The sequence below is a fragment of the Semicossyphus pulcher genome, unplaced genomic scaffold, assembly GCF_022749685.1.
Source record: "Semicossyphus pulcher isolate SPU_LCO1_2020_fin unplaced genomic scaffold, fSemPul1.0.p SCAF_18, whole genome shotgun sequence".
Taxonomy (NCBI): domain Eukaryota; kingdom Metazoa; phylum Chordata; class Actinopteri; order Labriformes; family Labridae; genus Semicossyphus; species Semicossyphus pulcher.
In genome coordinates, this window is record NW_027211691.1 from 7,944,614 (window position 1) to 7,951,226 (window position 6,613).

Consider the following 6,613-nt stretch of genomic DNA (forward strand, 5'->3'; position numbering starts at 1 on the left):
GTAAAATGAAAGCTGATGTGTTTCATTGTGTTATGTAATAAATTCTGCATTTTTTTAAGATTATTAGTTGTTTGCCTTTATTAGATAGGACATCTAAAAGGCAGACCGGGAGTCAAACCTGTGATCAGTGCATTGAGGACTGTAGCCTCTATACATGGGGTGCCTGCTCTAACAACTGAGCTACCAACCAGCACCCGTTGTTTGCATTTTTAACATAACATAGTATGGCTCGAGGTCAGCAGTTAGTGCACTGCAATTAAATGTTGCAAAGTTCAGTTTAGCATGCCGGTCCATTGACAAGCATACTTAGAAAGAATGTTCCTTAAATAGTGACACCACAGATAAATAGCAAAAAACTTCACTAGATGTGACAGAGTAGTTAAGTATTAGATTCAGTGGGTGCAGGTTCTAGAAAAACATCAGCAGTATTACAGGACTGGAAAAACTACAGGGTCTGTATGTGTATAGCCCTGGTTTCATTTCCACCTTCAACCGAGTGTACAGGCTGCACCCTCAAGTGGTGAATTATTAAACAACAAGAGCTCAGTGCCATTCAATCACTGATTTTACAGAATAAACAATTAAAAATTGCTTACCCAGCTTTCTGGGAAATATGATGAAGCAATATGTATTTGAATTTCCCAAATACTTGTTGAATGGCCTCAACAGTCTTAAATACGTTTACAAATGACATACAGTGAATAATGATGAAGAATGATGATAATGATGACCAACCCTGGCCATTGCTCACTTATGTCCCACTGCAATTTTCTAAATGTTTCCATGATATCAGAGAAAAAATATGCCTCTCTCAGGATTGAAAGAAACTATTGCAAAGACAAAGACAAGGGTTTTCTTTTTTCATTGCACAAAATTTACAGCAACGGGCTATACACATATTACATATTGCTAAGTCCTTCTTTCAGATTCTATGATGTGATGTGATTTCATGATATGCCCCCCAGTATCAGGCAAAAAAAGGCAAGGATATCACAGAAGAACAACAAAAACAGAAGTTCTTATTTATCTTAGATGAACTGTCCCAAAAAATGAATCCCTACTCTAGGTCTATACTTGGCTCCAAGTAATTATAGAAATTATACTTTTGTGAAATTAATACATGGACCAGAAATGGCACTGGCATAGTATGAGTCACGTCAGCTTGATCATGCTGAGACAACCAAGAACCAACCTGCTTTTCTATCAACCTAATAACGGATGGCGTTAAATGTGATGCAACTAGCTGCAACCAAATGCAATTAACAGCAATTAACTAAACAGAATAAAAAACCCTCAGCACCAGTGAGATATCCACCCTACATGTAACATTAACCTCATTGGTACATGTACAATTTGTTTGGTTTCTACTGTTACATACTAAACAAATGGGTTTTTTACCTTCCAAGCAGCTGTTACTGACTCATGTTTTTCATCATCTGGAGTGACAACAAAAATCTAATAAAACTATCATTGCTGGTGGCATAGGTATACTGGTATATCAGCACATTACCAGACTTTTATTAATCTACATAAACTGCACACAAATCTTGCAACTCTGCAGGTTTCAGAAAAACAAATGAAAAGACAAATCAATGTTTGGCCAAAAAAAATACAGAAAATAAACAGTTGTATAAGCTTTAGACCCCAATGGAATTTTAGAATGTTGCTCCAGCTCCCTGAGAATTCTTTGTTAAATGCTTGTTTACTGAAATTTTCAAGTCAAACAGCTGAAGCTCAAAAACAAAGCAAAATTGACAATTACAAGTTTTTTTTATTTTAAAGAGCACAACTTTGTCTTTAAAATGATACCAAATATATGCCAAACGGATTCTTGTCTATTTTGTAAAAATCGGTTTAATAAATAACTTTTTGAAAAAACAACAAAAACAACAACCAATAACTATAAATATCTGTATAAAAATGTATTTTGAAATCTTCAAGTGAACCAACTGGTCTTAGAAAGACATCTAATATGTACATAATATGTAAATAGTAAGTTCATACTAAGTTCACTGAATAGAAGAAATGGCAGACTTCATTTATTAAATTAAATAAAATATTCTTATGCTTATTGGTTTAAATATATTGATAGCTTTAATAAGTCGTGCACATGTATATGTATCTTGTATTAAAAGACGACAAGTGTATTTCAATTAAACAGTGAGTTATGAAGGAAATTGAGAAAAATGTGACAGTTGTCCCCGGTCTCCCCTACGTGCCCAGAGAGCAGCATACTGGAACACCCGCCATCCCATGTTGTTTTCCCCTGTCAACTTTCGCGCGCTGTGAAAAGTCGGATCGAAACAACATCTATCAACAGGAATATCCCGTACAGTCAGTGTATACAGATAAGGATATGATCAGATGACACGAACAAAAGAAGATTGAAATCGCTTCAACAACCGGTCAATCAGGGTGAGCGTAATCGCTGTTTCTGCCCCCCGCAAAGCAGCACTCTCACCCCCGCGGCGGAGTCCCTCTTCATAGCATAGTTGATGGTGAGTCACTTTACTGAGCAAGATATAATTATACTTATCAATTACAGCTTACAATGTCATCATCACTTTCCACATTACATGGTAGATCAGGGTCCTCTTCGAAAATAAGTTGCGTTGCCTACTTTGAATTATAAAGACGCTGACGTTTCCGCGGAGGCTGCTGCTGATCCGACATTTTCAGGACTACAAACTTTGACAGGAGAATGCTCGAAAAACGACAATGACAACATACATGATTTCCGGTTTAGTAAAACTGGCAACAACCTAGACCAGCTGTCTAACAACTGCTAACAACTTTATTGTTAGTTTTTGATATGATTAACATGCTTTAATTACAAAGGCCGTCCGCGGCCGTTACAGGGAAATGCAGTACGGCCGTCCGCGGCCGCTATGGGGTCTAGAGGGTTAAATAAAATCAGTTTTGAAGTTCTGAAACAATAAATATAAAGCTTGCACATTTTTATGACAAAAAAAACTGACTAACTTACATAATGTGGTATCGTGTTTTAGTTCTGTATTTGTTTTCTTGTTTCCTAAAGTGGTGGCCCACTTAGAAAGAAGTAAGCTTGACAGATCTCTGTAGCACACTTTTCATCCCTGCCTGAGGCTAGCTGCTTGAGGCTGTGCTAGCAGTGACTAACAAAACACAAGCAACTCTTTCGAAAACTCTGACAGCGAAGTTGCATTTATATATTGAAGCAGTTTGACCATATGCCGAGGTGCCAGTTAGGTTGCAGCCTAACAATACTGATGTCATGGTCTGTGAGTAAATGGGAAATGGTAAATGGACTGTACTTGTATAGCGCTTTTCTAGTCTTTGCGACCACTCAAAACTGCTTTTACACTACATGTCACATTCACACACACATTCATACACTGATGGCAGAGGCTGCTACGTAAAGTGCCCAACTGTCAATCAGATATCACATTTATACCCGTTGGCTATGCCACCGGGAGCAATTTGGGGTTCAGTGTCTTGCCCAAGGACACTTCGACATGTAGCCTGAGGGAGCTGGGGATCAAACCTCCGACCTTCCGATTGAAAGATGACCGACTCTACCACTGAGCCAGAGCCGCCCCAAGTCAGTATTTTATTTTGTATAAAAGTCAACCATACAAAGGTCCCAAAAAATAAATATATAAAAATATAAATATATATATATATATATATATATATGTATATATGTATATATATATGTACTGTATAATATAATATAATATAATATAATATATATAACCCAAAATAGACACAATCAACCAGCAACAGAGACACTCAATAAACAATTAAGCACACAAACAGAGTAAATTCAGTTTAAATGGATTATTATTGCAAAAAAAAGGGAAAACAAAGACAAAAGAAACACTTTCCTTCCAGAAGTTAAACAATCCAGTCCGGGATTTCTTTTCACCAGCACATAATCAACACTCAAAACCGCTCATCAAAGTCAACCTTTGGCATTTTCAGTTCAATTTTAGTTAATTTCCAACAGAAAACAACATTGCAATTCAATGTGGAAAAGGGTTATGAAAGAAAAAAAGAAACAAACTAAGTAAAGCTCACGCATCCTACAATACTTCCGTGAGTCCAGTCCGGATTTTACAGGCAGTCATTAGTCAGACTCCGTCACATCAGCAGCTGTAGTTTAACAACAACAACAACTCCGTCGTCTTTAGATCCACGGAACATAAAATGGATAAGCCAAGCGGATAAGAAAAGTTTGCTTTCAATCCAGCATCAATTCTTCTAGGTACACTTGCACAAAGTCAGTGATTTTGTAGGATTATAGTCAAGTGTATGATCAACCAATTACACCAAACAGGTGCTAATGATCATCAATTTGACGTTGAAACACAGTCATCAACTGAAAGAGAAACACCTGTGTCGGAGGCTCAAAACTGGGTGAGGAACAGCCAAACTCTGCTACCAAGGTGAGGTTGTGGAAGAAAGTTTCATGTCACAGGTCATACACCATGGCATGAGCACAGCAACAAGACAAAAGGTAGTTATACTGCATCATTAAGGTCTCTCCCAGACAAAGATTTCAAAGCAGGCTGGGGTTTCAAGATGTGCTGTTCAAGCTTTTTTGACAAAGCACAAAGAAACAGGCAATGTTGAGGATCGTAGATGCAGTGGTTGGCCAAGGAAACTTGTGCAGCAGATGAAAAAAACATCAAGCTTATTTCCCTTCGAAATCGGAAGATGTCGAGCAGTGCCATCAGCTCAGAACTGGCAGAAACCAGTGGGACCCAGGTACACCCATCTACTGTCCAGAGAAGTCTGGCCAGAAGTGGTCTTCATGGAAGAGTTGTAGCCAAAAAGCCATACCTCCGACATGTAAACAAGGCCAAGCAAGTCAAAATTTGAAATATTTGGCTGTAGCAGAAGGCAGTTTGTTCACCGAAGGGCTGGAGAGCAGTACAATAATGAGTGTCTGCAGGCAGTGAAGCATGGTGGAGGTTCCTTGCAAGTTTGGGGCTGCATTTCTGCAAATGGAGTTAGAGATTTGGTCAGGATTAATGGTGTCCTCAATGCTGAGAAATACAGGCAGATACTTATCTGTCATGTCAAAGAAATCTGGTTTTGTTGATTAGTTTTTGTTTTGTGTTTTGTGGCTTCCTGTTTTATTTTGAAATCTAACTCTCCTCTCGTTTTAGGTAACATGCCCATTCCCCTTGTGTGTTGCCAGCTGGTCTGATTGTCTTCACTGCCCTGATTGTTTCCACCTGATCCCCATTACCTTGTCTATATATTGTCTGCCTTTTTTATTTGTTATGTGCCAGTTCGTCTTGTCCCGTGAGTCATAAACCCAACGCCATTTCTATACCATGCTCTTTGTCAAGTCAGGTTTTGTATTATTTTGATACTTTGTCTTACTCTTGCTTGTGGTATTTTGATACTTTGTCTAGCCTTTTTTTGTCATAGAAGTTTTTTTGTCAGTGATTTTTTTGTTTCTTTGCTGTTGTAGAGGGATATTCATTTTGCACTTTGTTATTAAAAGATTGTTTATTTGAACTCTGTTTCCTGAGTCGTGCATTTGGTCTCAAGTTCTAGTTCAGTTGTGACAGTATGAACTGGCCAACATAAACCCAGCTGACTCAGATCACCTAACAGCAGCCATTCGCTCCCAAGGTGTCCATCTGAATCAACAGGAGGATCATCTCCTCTCTGCATCATGGAGTGAAGCAGCTGGCGAACAGTAGGAGGATTTCAAAGCAGCCATGACCACCCAAGTGAACCTCCTGACTGCCCAAGAACAAGTCCTCACTCACCTCACGAAGGATCCCTCCTCTCCTGCCACAGAAGCCACACCCTCTCCGGCGCCTGCCGAAGCATCGTCGGGCCGGGTTTTCCTCGCCTCTCTCCGCCAGAAAAGTTTTCCGGTGCGTCTGGAGAACGCCGACCTTTCATCGTTGACTGTGAAATGCATTATGAACACTTGCCATCAGCCTTTCCTACAGAACAGTCCAAAGTGGCATTTATGGTTTCTCATCTCACAGGGAGGGCGAGGGCATGGGCTACGGCTGAGTGGTCCTATGTTTCATCAATCTGTGAATCCCTCGATGAATTCAGAGAGGTTCTGGGGAGAGCTGTTGACCCCATCTCGTCAGACTGAGAGAAAGCACGTGAGCTGAGTAATATGAAGCAAGGTATGGACTCTGTATGTGATTATGCCATTCGTTTTCACACCCTATCGACCGACAGCGGATGGAATGGCACAGCCCTTTATGTCTTTCTTAAAGGACTCTCTGACCAGATTCAAGATTTGTTAGTGCCCCTTGATCTGCCTTCTAACCTAGACTCTTTGATAGCCCTAGCCATAAGAACTGACAATTGTTTACAGGAGCGTAAACGAAACCCCCTTAACCTCCAGACCTGACGTCAGTCCCAAGTTGTTACCATGACCTGGGTAAAGTTTTTAGCAAAAGTAAGGCTACTTCTCTTTCTCCTCACAGACCATATGATTGTTCCACAGACTTGATCCCAGGAGCCCATATTCCTAAGGGTAGACTGTATTCTATCTCTGGTCCTGAATGGAAGGCCATGACTGAATATATTGAGTCTTCATTAAAGGCTGGCCTTATTCATCCCTCTTCGTCTCCAGCAGGGGCAAGGT